The sequence below is a fragment of the Harpia harpyja genome, chromosome 14 (assembly GCF_026419915.1).
Source record: "Harpia harpyja isolate bHarHar1 chromosome 14, bHarHar1 primary haplotype, whole genome shotgun sequence".
NCBI classification, from domain to species: domain Eukaryota; kingdom Metazoa; phylum Chordata; class Aves; order Accipitriformes; family Accipitridae; genus Harpia; species Harpia harpyja.
The window spans coordinates 14,715,029-14,726,375 of NC_068953.1; the positions used below are offsets into that span (position 1 = coordinate 14,715,029).

At 53.9% G+C, this 11,347-nt stretch overlaps 1 non-coding gene across 1 annotated transcript; it reads right to left on the reverse strand.

Annotated features, from left to right (window-relative positions):
- Window positions 1–1,480: 1,480 nt before the first annotated feature.
- On the reverse strand, window positions 1,481–1,562 carry TRNAS-GCU (transfer RNA serine (anticodon GCU)). The gene has a single exon. It is a non-coding gene; the product is annotated as a tRNA-Ser (tRNA).
- Between the last annotated feature and the right edge of the window lie 9,785 nt (window positions 1,563–11,347).

The window sequence follows — 11,347 nt, forward strand, 5'->3', positions numbered from 1 at the left end:
GCCTCTGGATTCAGACCCAACTGGGCTGGCAGTGGGGGCAGTGGTCCCCTTTACCTGGCTCACAGGCCTTAGGGATATGCGAGGCTGGCGGCGGGGTGGGGTCAGCAGCATTCTGAGCTCTGAGCCCCTTGGCCAAACCCCAGTCTCTTCTTCTCGTATCTTGTTTGCCTGCTGGCGCGTGCGGGCACGCTGCTCACAGGTGCTGATCAGCAGGAGCCACGAGGCATCCTTGGAAGTGCAAACCTACTGGGAAGGGCACCCAGAGGAGAGCAGGGTGGGGAGAGCAAGAAGCCCACGGTCGTGGGGAAGAGATATCCGAAGGAAATTGGGAGAGGGAGGCAGGTGGCCAGGGAGGCAGAAGTGCAAATGTGTGTAAGAGAGGGGAGGTCGTGTGGGCAGGAAGAGGCTCCAGCCAGCTCTGTGCCTTTCACAACCACGCTGGATCGTCCCTGTTCCTCTGACCCCTGCCAAGTCGCTCCTGACCCCCCGGGACAGCACATCCCTTGGTGGCATGGCTGGCTGCTCCTGCCTCCACACGGGTCTTCCCTGCAGATCCCTGCTTTGTCACAAAACCGGTTAAGGGCTTGGCGAGTCTGAAATAGGAGGGGAGGCTGTGAGAGCTGGGATTCTTCCCACACCTGATGGAAGGGAATGAAGAGGGAGCCAGACTCTTCTCAGTAGTACCAACTGGCAGCGCAAGAGTCAATGGGCACAAATTAAAACACGTGAAATTCCATCGCAAGGCAAGAAACCACTTTCTTACCGTGAGGGTGGTCAAACAGTGGACCAGGTTGCCCAGAGAGGTTGTGGAGTCTCCATCCTTGGAGATACTCAAAACCCAACCCGACTATGTCCTAAGCAACCAGCTCAAGTTGACCTTGCTGGAGCAGTTGGCTTGGACTAAAGGATCTCAGGAGGTCCCTTGCAACCCCAACGATTCTGAGATTCTGTGAACAGATAAGAGCAATGTCTCCCATAGCAAAATACCTTACCTGAAATGTTCTGTGACTGGAAGTGCTTTACGCCTATTTTGGTTTTTGTTCCCATGGCTGGTTGAGCCTTACCGAAGGCAAGGTAAACAACATCCACCGCTCTTCCCTTCCCCACCAAGCTAGTCACCTCGCTGTAGAAGGCTACCAGCTTGGTTAAGCATGACTTCTCCTTTGTAAATCCATGCTTGCTACTCCCAGCCACCTTCCTGTGCTACCTATGTTTGGAAACTACTTCCAAGATGTTCTGCTCTATCGTCTTCCCAGGGACTGCGGAGAGGCTGACCATCCTGTGAGTTCCCTGGATCTTCGTCCTCTCCCTTCTTGTTCCTCTTGCCTATGTGGAGACAGAAGAGGTTGAGGTGTGTCCTGAGCCACTTCAAACCCTTGCAAGTTTCTTTTCAGGCCACTCTCATCTCAAAACAAAGGCTTACTTGGGGGCACACATCGAGCTGCTCACACTCAGAAACTCTGACCATTGTTGGGCTGACCGACGAGGATGGGATTCGAACCCATGCGTGCAGAGCACAATGGATTAGCAGTCCATCGCCTTCACCACTCGGCCACCTCGTCAGCATGCTGCTGCCGCTCCTGCCACTGCTGCCGCTGCTCCTGCTGCTGCTTCTCCTGCTCCTGCTCCTGCTCCTGCCACTGCTGCTGCCACTGCTCCTGATCTTGCTGTTCCTGCTCCTGCTCCTGCTCCTGCTCCTGACACCTACACCTTTTTAACCTGCTTCTTGACATGGCAGAGAAGGAGCCAGCCTCCAGCTTTTGCCTTTTGGGACTGGTCCACTCTCCCGACAGCTGGGCTCAGCTCCAGGGACCTTTCGGAAATAGGTCTCAGCATTCACATCAGAAAATGACTGAACAGCGGAGCCCCCACGCTCCTTCCCGGGAAGGAACACGGGAGAGCGACCCCGGCGTGGCTCAGCGCCTCCAAAGGACTTGAGCCTGGCTTTGAGATTAATTTGTCACCAGCCACGTTCCCCTCGCACTCTGGAAGGATACCACCAGCTCATACGGACAGGAGTCACTCACACTTGACTGGTGGACTTTTCACCAGGTGTCGTGGTTTAACCCCAGCCAGCAACTAAACACCACGCAGCCGCTCACTCACTCCCCCCCACCCAGTGGGATGGGGGAGAAAATTGGGAAAAGAAGCAAAACCCGTGGGTTGAGATAAGAACGGTTTAATAGAACAGAAAAGAAGAAACTAATAATGATAATGATAACACTAATAAAATGACAACAGCAATAATGAAAGGATTGGAATGTACAAATGATGCACAGTGCAATTGCTCACCATCCGCCGACCGACACCCAGCCAGTCCCGGAGCGGCGAATCCCTGCCCCCCACTTCCCCGTTCCTATACTGGATGGGACGTCACATGGTATGGAATACCCCGTTGGCCAGTTTGGGTCAGGTGCCCTGGCTGTGTCCTGTGCCAACTTCTTGTGCCCCTCCAGCTGGGTATGAGAAGCTGAAAAATCCTTGACTTTAGTCTAAACACTACTGAGCAACAACTGAAAACATCAGTGTTATCAACATTCTTCGCTCTGAACTCAAAACATAGCACTGTACCAGCTACTAGGAAGACAGTTAACTCTCTCCCGGCTGAAACCAGGACAGTATCCACCCCTTATTCTATACCATTGACGTCATGCACAGTTCCCATACCTTTAGTTACATCCTGATCAATCATCACCTTTCCATTCCTTTAAGACATATGAGCAATGATATATATATATGTATACACACACAGAGATATCATTCCTTTAGTTCATGGGTCATGTTCATAAAATGTTCATTGAGTTCATTTAGTTTCCGACTCTGGGCTCCATCTGTCATACCAGTCTTTTCTGGGCAGGAGGGATGGTGCAAAGTCCTCTCAGTCGGTAGAGCAGAATTGGGCTTCAGTGCAGTGTGACAAGCAGGTGACATTTGGCGCAGCAGGAGGATGGTGTGTACCGTTGGATTGTTGCATGCTGGAGTCAGTTCTGGTTCCATCACTACTGCGCTTTGCTCAGTTTTATCACAGTTCTTTTCTTGCTTGATCTAAGTGATTCTTACTATAGTACTATGGATATAGCACATAATTATAGTAAGGATAACATACAGTAGCAGGGTTATATAGCAACTAATGTACAGTTTAATTCTGGCTGTTCTCACCTAAAATTAAATCCCCTTGAGGCACACATCGGACTTCCCCATCTTTTCGCATCACCCACCAAGTGCACCCAGGCCCTTGAGCAAAAGCAATCCCACAAATGGGTTTACCTTTGCCTGAGGCAGGAGTAACCCAGACTGTCTTCCCTAACATATTTTTTATGTGCACTACAGGGACTTTATCCCCTTCTACAGTATGTAAAAATTCTGACTGGGCAGGGCCACTCCGATTGGCAGATCCTCTGGTGTTGACTAACCAGGTGGCTTTTGCTAAATGTGTATCCCAATGTTTGAAAGTTCCACCCCCCATTGCTCTCAATGTAGTCTTTAACAGTCCATTGTATCGCTCAATTTTCCCAGAGGCTGGTGCATGATAGGGGATATGATACACCCACTCAATGCCATGCTCTTTGGCCCAGGTGTCTATGAGGTTGTTTCGGAAATGAGTCCCGTTGTCTGACTCAATTCGTTCTGGGGTGCCATGTCGCCACAAGACTTGCTTTTCTAGGCCCAGGATAGTGTTCCGGGCGGTGGCATGGGGCACAGAATATGTTTCCAGCCATCCAGTGGTTGCTTCCACCATCATAAGCACATAGCGCTTGCCTTGGCGAGTTTGTGGGAGTGTGATATAGTCAATCTGCCAGGCTTCTCCATATTTATATTTCAGCCATTGCCCTCCATACCACAGGGGCTTTAACCACTTGGCTTGCTTAATTGCAGCACGTTTCACATTCATGGATAACCTGTGCGATAGTGTCCATGGTCAAGTCCACCCCTCGGTCACGAGCCCATCTATATGTTGCATCTCTTCCCTGATGGCCTGAAGCATCATGGGCCCACCGAGCCATAAATAGCTCACCCTTATGTTGCCAGTCCAGGTCCACCTGAGCCACTTCAATCTTGGCAGCCTGATCCACCTGTTGGTTGTTTTGATGTTCTTCAGTGGCCCGACTCTTGGGTATGTGAGCATCTACATGACGTACTTTTACAACCAGATTCTCTAGCCAGGATGCAATATCTTGCCACAGTGCGGCAGCCCAGATGGGTTTACCTCTGCGCTGCCAGTTGCTCTGCTTCCATTGCTGTAGCCACCCCCACAGGGCATTTGCCACCATCCATGAGTCAGTATAGAGATAGAGCACTGGCCACTTTTCTCTTTCAGCAATATCTAATGCTAGCTGGATGGCTTTCACCTCTGCAAACTGACTCGATTCACCTTCTCCTTCAGCAGTTTCTGCAACTTGTCGTGTAGGACTCCATACGGCAGCTTTCCACCTCCGATGCTTTCCCACGATGCGACAGGATCCGTCAGTGAACAGGGCATATTGCCTCTCATTTTCTGGCAGTTTATTATACAGCGGGGCCTCTTCAGCACGTGCCACCTCCTCCTCTGGCGACATTCCAAAATCTTTGCCTTCTGGCCAGTCCGTGATCAATTCCAAAATTCCTGGGCGACTGGGGTTTCCTATGCGAGCCCGTTGTGTGATCAGTGCAATCCACTTACTCCACGTGGCATCAGTCGCGTGATGTGTAGAGGAGACCCTCCCTTTGAACATCCAGCCCAGCACTGGCAGTCGGGGTGCTAAGAGGAGCTGTGTTTCAGTACCAACAACTTCTGAGGCAGCTTGAACTCCTTCATATGCTGCCAATATCTCTTTTTCAGTTGGAGTATAGCGAGCTTCGGATCCCCGATATCCTCAACTCCAAAACCCCAGGGGTCGGCCTCGGGTCTCCCCAGGTGCTTTCTGCCAGAGGCTCCAGGTAGGGCCATTCTCCCCAGCTGCACTATAGAGCACATTTTTAGCATCTTGTCCTGTCCGGACTGGTCCAAGGGCTACTGCGTGAACAATCTCCCGTTTAATTTGTTCAAAGGCTTGTTGTTGCTCAGGGCCCCATTGAAAATCATTCTTCTTTCGGGTCACTTGATAGAGAGGGCTTACAATCAGACTGTAATTTGGAATATGCATTCTCCAAAACCCCACGACACCTAAGAAGGCCTGTGTTTCCTTTTTATTAGTTGGTGGAGACATAGCTGCTATTTTGTTAATCACATCCATTGGGATCTGACGACGCCCATCTTGCCATTTTATTCCTAAAAACTGGATCTCCCGTGCAGGTCCCTTGACCTTACTTTCTTTTATGGCAAAACCGGCTTTCAGAAGGATTTGGATTATTTTCTTCCCTTTCTCAAAGACTTCTTCTGCCGTGTTGCCCCATACGATGATGTCATCAATGTATTGCAGGTGTTCCGGAGCTTCACCTTTTTCCAGTGCAGTCTGGATTAGTCCATGGCAAATGGTGGGGCTGTGTTTCCACCCCTGGGGCAATCGATTCCAAGTGTACTGGACACCCCTCCAAGTAAAGGCAAATTGTGGACGACACTCTGCTGCCAGAGGGATTGAGAAAAACGCATTAGCAATGTCAATTGTAGCATACCACTTGGCTGCCTTTGACTCTAGTTCGTATTGAAGTTCTAGCATATCTGGAACGGCAGCACTCAGCGGTGGCGTAACTTCATTCAGGCCGCGATAGTCAACTGTTAGTCTCCACTCCCCATTAGACTTTCGCACGGGCCATATGGGACTATTAAAAGGTGAGCGGGTTTTGCTGATCACTCCTTGGCTCTGGTGCCATACTGACTCCTGGGACCTGTTTCTGCCTGTACGCAGTGAGTGCGTTTCTGCTGTGAGCTGCGGCACTGGGTCGACCGTCCTGGCAGGATGGCACAACAGCCCCAGAGCATGGCCCTGCTGGAAATGACAGCAGAAGCGAGACAGAGCCATCTGTCCTCTGCAGGACAAAACAACGATCCCCTCCCAAGACCCTTCCCCCAAACAGCACGGCCGCCCGGGTGAGAGCGTGGCCCACCTTCCCAAGCAGCGTGGGTAGTCAGAGGCCTTTTCCAGGCAGCTCTCAGGGCTGGCGACACGTGCCTGGCCTTTGAGCTCCCCCCCAACCTTCCCAGACCGACTGGCCCAGTCTCCTCTATGTCTCGTAGGGCAGCAGGGAGCACCATCTGGTGCCACTCAGTGGCTGCAGCCTCAGTCCGGTGGTCTGTCACACCGGTCCGTCAAAAAAGCAGGCTCCCCAGGCCCTGGACACATAGGGGCGGCAACTTCCCTCAATTTGGTCTGTGCTCCAGAATTGTCCGGGAGTGGGAACGTCAGGGCACGTCCATGATGTCCTCCTTTGGCTGCAGTTTCACCAAGGAGCATGACAGGATTTCAAGGAGTCACCAAGCGGTTGGGCAAGATGCTAACAGCCATGATGTGATGACAACACTGTACAAAAAGCTGCATTTCTGCAGGAATGCGGACATGAGGTTGCGCCTAGGGTCCTCTGCACATCTGAATCCATTTCCCCCAGAGCCCCTCACGCCAGTGCACGGATGATTCGCACCAAGGTGGAGCTAAGGTCTCTCATAGTGCCTCGGCACTTTTTGGTGACTCACACGTGACTCCGAGGTGTTCTGCTGGTGCCACCTTGCAATTAAATGTGCCAATCCGTCCCTGAGCCAGGAAAAACAAGCCAGACCCTCTGGGTCAGTGACCTGAACGAGCACCCAGCAACGATGCAAAGATGAGTGTTGTTTGGGAAGACTGCGCCGAAGCAAACCGGTCCACTTGGTGATGGCTCACTTTCAGGCACGAGTCAGCAGGCTCCTTCACTGCTCTCCAGGGCCACGTTGAGCCGTTGCTTCTCCTCAGGAGAGTAATGAGTAAAGTCCTGGCAGGCGAGGCAAGGGCTGTGCAGTTCCCAAAGAAAACACTCTGGCCTTTCCTGACTGAAGACGACAGCTCAACTGCTGGGCTCCCTTTGCATGGCCGGCAAGTGTGTGCATCACCGAGGCCCAGGGGGGGAGCAGAGATTGGCCACCGAGTACCCTCATCCACTCCAGCAATGGCCTCAGCGTCCCCATCCCTGTACACAACGGGGTTTCTCTCCAGACTGCAGGAGGGCCTTGTTTGACCACCACCTTCCAGTCACCCTGCGGATCTGAGTCTCCTCCGTTCTCTGTCCCTCAGCGGAACAGCCATCCTGCAGAGGCTTGGCTGAGCGCTGAGCAGCTCCACAGCCTGCAGGCACTGGTGTTGCTCCGGGTCAGCCTCAGCCCATCAAAGAGAGACCCTTCTGAGTGGCCTTCAGGCATGCTCCACAGGCAAAGTCCTAAGTGAGTGGTGGCCGTGTTCCCCAGGAAGGGCAGGACGTGCACAACACCTACTCATGACCTGAATCTGCTGCTGGAATGAGACCTCAAACGAGCCTTGGTCTGGGGAAGAAACATAATTGCTATCAACAAAATCACTTCAGTGCTACCCAGGATGAAAGGGGAGCCAAGCATTTCAGGCAAAGGAGGCATGTCTTTCATCTACCGGCAGAGCTTTGAGAAGCCAAAATTGCTGTTTCTCAACATGCTTCATGTTTGTGTCATTTTTCAGCTCCCCTGGGGCTCTGGCCCACTGTATAAAAGTGTGCCCAACTCCCAGCTCCTCTATCCTCTCCTCGTGCCTTCCTCTGCTCTGGGAAGTTGGTAAGTCTCAGTTCATTTTGCCTCTCGTCTCCTCGGTTGGCAGGACAGTTTTTGTGGAGAGGGCTGCATGCATTTTGCCTCCCTTGTCCTCGGTGAATGGTCTAGGATGTGAAACAGGGCATGGGTTGGTTTCTTTGCCAGCAGCGGTTCTCTCCAAGGCTCAGGACGTACGGCCAGCACTCTCTAACCAATGACTGGGCACTTCCTCTGCCATCCGCAGTTCGGCAATGCTCCCTTTGCACTATTGGCCTGACGAGGAGCTTCCTCAGGAGAGCTAGTCCCACCATAGACGTCTTCTGCCGTAGTGGCTGCTGTCTTCAGGAGCCCTGTTGCGTTTTACTCAGACATGTCCCCTCCTGAGAGAAGTGGGCGAGAGGAGCCTGACCTGACAAGAGTAGGGGTCTCGAGGGCGGGGAGGGGGAAGAAGGAGACCTGTTTGTCTGAGTGAACACACTGATGCTGGTACAAGGGCTGATGATCAGGAGGTAGGTACACAGCCTGACACCAAGAGGAGGGGGAGCCTCTTGGTCTGCAGTAGGAAATCTTTCCCTGACTAAGGCCATGGCATCAAGGCTACGCTCAACCCATCTGAAAAACCTGGCATCCAGTTCCTCATACTGGGAGGGGGCTTACTGAGGGCTCTCTCTGGAGCGCCTTCCTTACCAAGCCTTCAAGGCTGAGCAGAAGGACTGTTGTGAAATAGCCTCACAGCCTGCAGATGCACCCTTGGTAATGGAGCAACCGGAGGTAGCAGAGTGCCTCCATGGGTCAGGCATGCCTGGGAGTGGCAAGGCCGGCTGAGGTATAGGCTGCGAAGGAGCTTGACTTGGACAGGAGGAGCTTCCTTGTGTTTGGACGGACCCTCTCGGATCACCCTTCAATTACAAACAAATACCCACTGCAGGCCCACCAAAAGGCCCAGAAACCCCCTCTCTGCAGACACTGGAGGTCCATCAACTGTTGGGCCATGCCACTGCTTCCGCCTTTGAGAATGGTTACCAAGTGGGACCCTGCATTTCATGGGGGTGTTGCAAGTAACTCTGGCCATGTTAGCCCAGGTCCCTGTGGGTGAGACATCCCAGGCGGCTGAGAGAAGAGGTCTTCAGATAGGGCAGGGTGTGACCAGGCAGCGGGGAGGTTAAGGCAGAGGAGAGGAGGGTGCGTTGTGGTGTTCGGCCAAAAGCACAGCAGGGCACCGTTGTGAGCCCTGCTGCTGGACACAGCTTTCTTGACTCATGCCCCATCCCAAATCTCTCCCCGCTGAGCTCCCAGGCGCTGCCCGTTTTCAGGGGAGCCGAGCTGGGGGTCCGAAAGGGCCCAACAGCTAATGCCCTCTGCTCCCTCCCGGTCTTACAGGGTCGCCTCCCTCCGCGAGACATGTCGTGCTACAGCCCCTGCCTGCCAGCCGCCTGCGGCCCAACCCCGCTTGCCAACAGCTGCAACGAGCCGTGCGTCATCCGGTGCGCCGACTCCAGCGTTGCGATCCAGCCCTCGCCAGTCCTGGTGACGCTGCCGGGCCCAATCCTCAGCTCCTTCCCTCAGAGCACAGCTGTGGGATCCACCGCGTCGGCTGCCGTGGGGAGCTCTCTCAGCGCTGGCAGTGTGCCCATCGCTTCTGGGGGCTCCCTGGGGCTGGGGGGCTTTGGGTGGTCCGGTCTGGGCCGTGGGCTCTGTGGGCCTCTGGGACGGGGCAATCTCTTATGCTGAAGCCCGTGGATTGCCTGCCCGTGGCCGAGCGCCAGGAGCCTCGAGGAAAGCCCTGAGAGCATGGCCATGGTCTGCAGAGGAGCCGAGCTCCTGCTTCTCCGCCTGCGCTGGGAGGAAGGGGCCTGCGCTGGCCTTCCGTCTCTTCCAAGGAAGCCTCTCTCTTTCCCCCTCTTGCTCTGCTTTACCTCATGCTCCCCATGAAATACCTCCTCCTTCCTTCCGTAGCAACGGGTCTAGGTGATACGATACATGATTGCCAGAGCCTTGAAGGGGAATTGGAAAAGAAGCATCCCTGCCGTGGAGGTTTTCCTTCAGATGGCAGCACTCCTCGGAGCTTTACTCAGCCTCCCAAATGCTCTCGTCTTTTCCTTTCTCCTTTGATTTTCTCATTAAAGACATTGGGCATCAGCTTTGCAAGGGAGTCGTGTTTCACTCTGCCCTCTTCTCCAGTCCCAGCCAGCTGAGTATTCAAAAGAGTTCCTCCCTTGGTAAAACTACGGTTTTCTCCGTAGTTCCTGGGCTTGAGAGGGCCTCATCGTTTGCCCCTGACATCCCATAGCAATGGAGACAAGGCCGGTTTGGGGCGAGAGCTCTTGTGGAAGGAGCCCCATTACCCATCGGGACACCTCGAAAGCCACAAAACAAAGTATGAGGGAAGCCTGAATTTTCTGTTGAATCTCCCTGTGCTGCATTGGTTACGGCAGGGACTCAACAGACTGCTGGATGAATGAGAGCCAGTGGTGGCTCTGGCTACTTTGTCAGGAACGTCTCTGTTAAGAACTCAGAAAGTGAATCCCAGGAATTTTTCATATCCACAACAGGGAGTGCCATCAGTCTGGGGAAGGAGGTCGGCAGAGCATTGTGTTTCCCAGGCCAGTCGTCCCTCCTGCTGTGGACTCCTGCCCCAGCGGCAATGTTGAATCTGCCGGTCCTCCTTGTTCACATATCTCTGCCATTACAGGCCCATGGGGTTGGCTCGGGCTGGGGAAACTACTCGGAGTGACCAGGGTGCAAGTGGTTCTGGTCCCAGCCCCCAAGGCTGTGCAGTGCTCCCTTTTGTCCAGGACAGGAATTAACCGGGCAGAGCAGAAAGAGAGGATCCCAGGGCCCTACCATCGGTGTCCATCCCACAGTGCGCAATCCCCTACCCACCTTTCTGTTATCCACCAGGGGCAGCAAGCCTGGCCTCTGCACCGTTTCCCCCAGCTCAAGGTCTGACCTTCAAGGCACAGAGAGGCTTGGGCTCAGGGGACCAGTGCAGTGGTTTCAACTCTCTGCAGCACTGGAGCTCTGGCAGGTAAAAAGAGGAGTTGTGTGCAGTGGGGCTGGTGCCCTTCAGCTCCCTCTTCATTCCTGACTGTTAGCTGTGCTGGGAGAGAAGCAGCCTGTGACGGGATCCTGGGTGAGCGCCAGGGGGAACAGCAGAGAGACACCACAGCCAAGCCTGAGGCACATGCTCTGTCCTGGTGAAAAGTCCACCAGTCAAGTGTGAGTGACTCCTGTCCGTATGAGCTGGTGGTATCCTTCCAGAGTGTGAGGGGAACGTGGCTGGTGACAAATTAATCTCAAAGCCAGGCTCAAGTCCTTTGGAGGCGCTGAGCCACGCCGGGGTCGCTCTCCCGTGTTCCTTCCCGGGAAGGAGCGTGGGGGCTCCGCTGTTCAGTCATTTTCTGATGTGAATGCTGAGACCTATTTCCGAAAGGTCCCTGGAGCTGAGCCCAGCTGTCGGGAGAGTGGACCAGTCCCAAAAGGCAAAAGCTGGAGGCTGGCTCCTTCTCTGCCATGTCAAGAAGCAGGTTAAAAAGGTGTAGGTGTCAGGAGCAGGAGCAGGAGCAGGAGCAGGAACAGCAAGATCAGGAGCAGTGGCAGCAGCAGTGGCAGGAGCAGGAGCAGGAGCAGGAGAAGCAGCAGCAGGAGCAGCGGCAGCAGTGGCAGGAGCAGCAGCAGCATGCT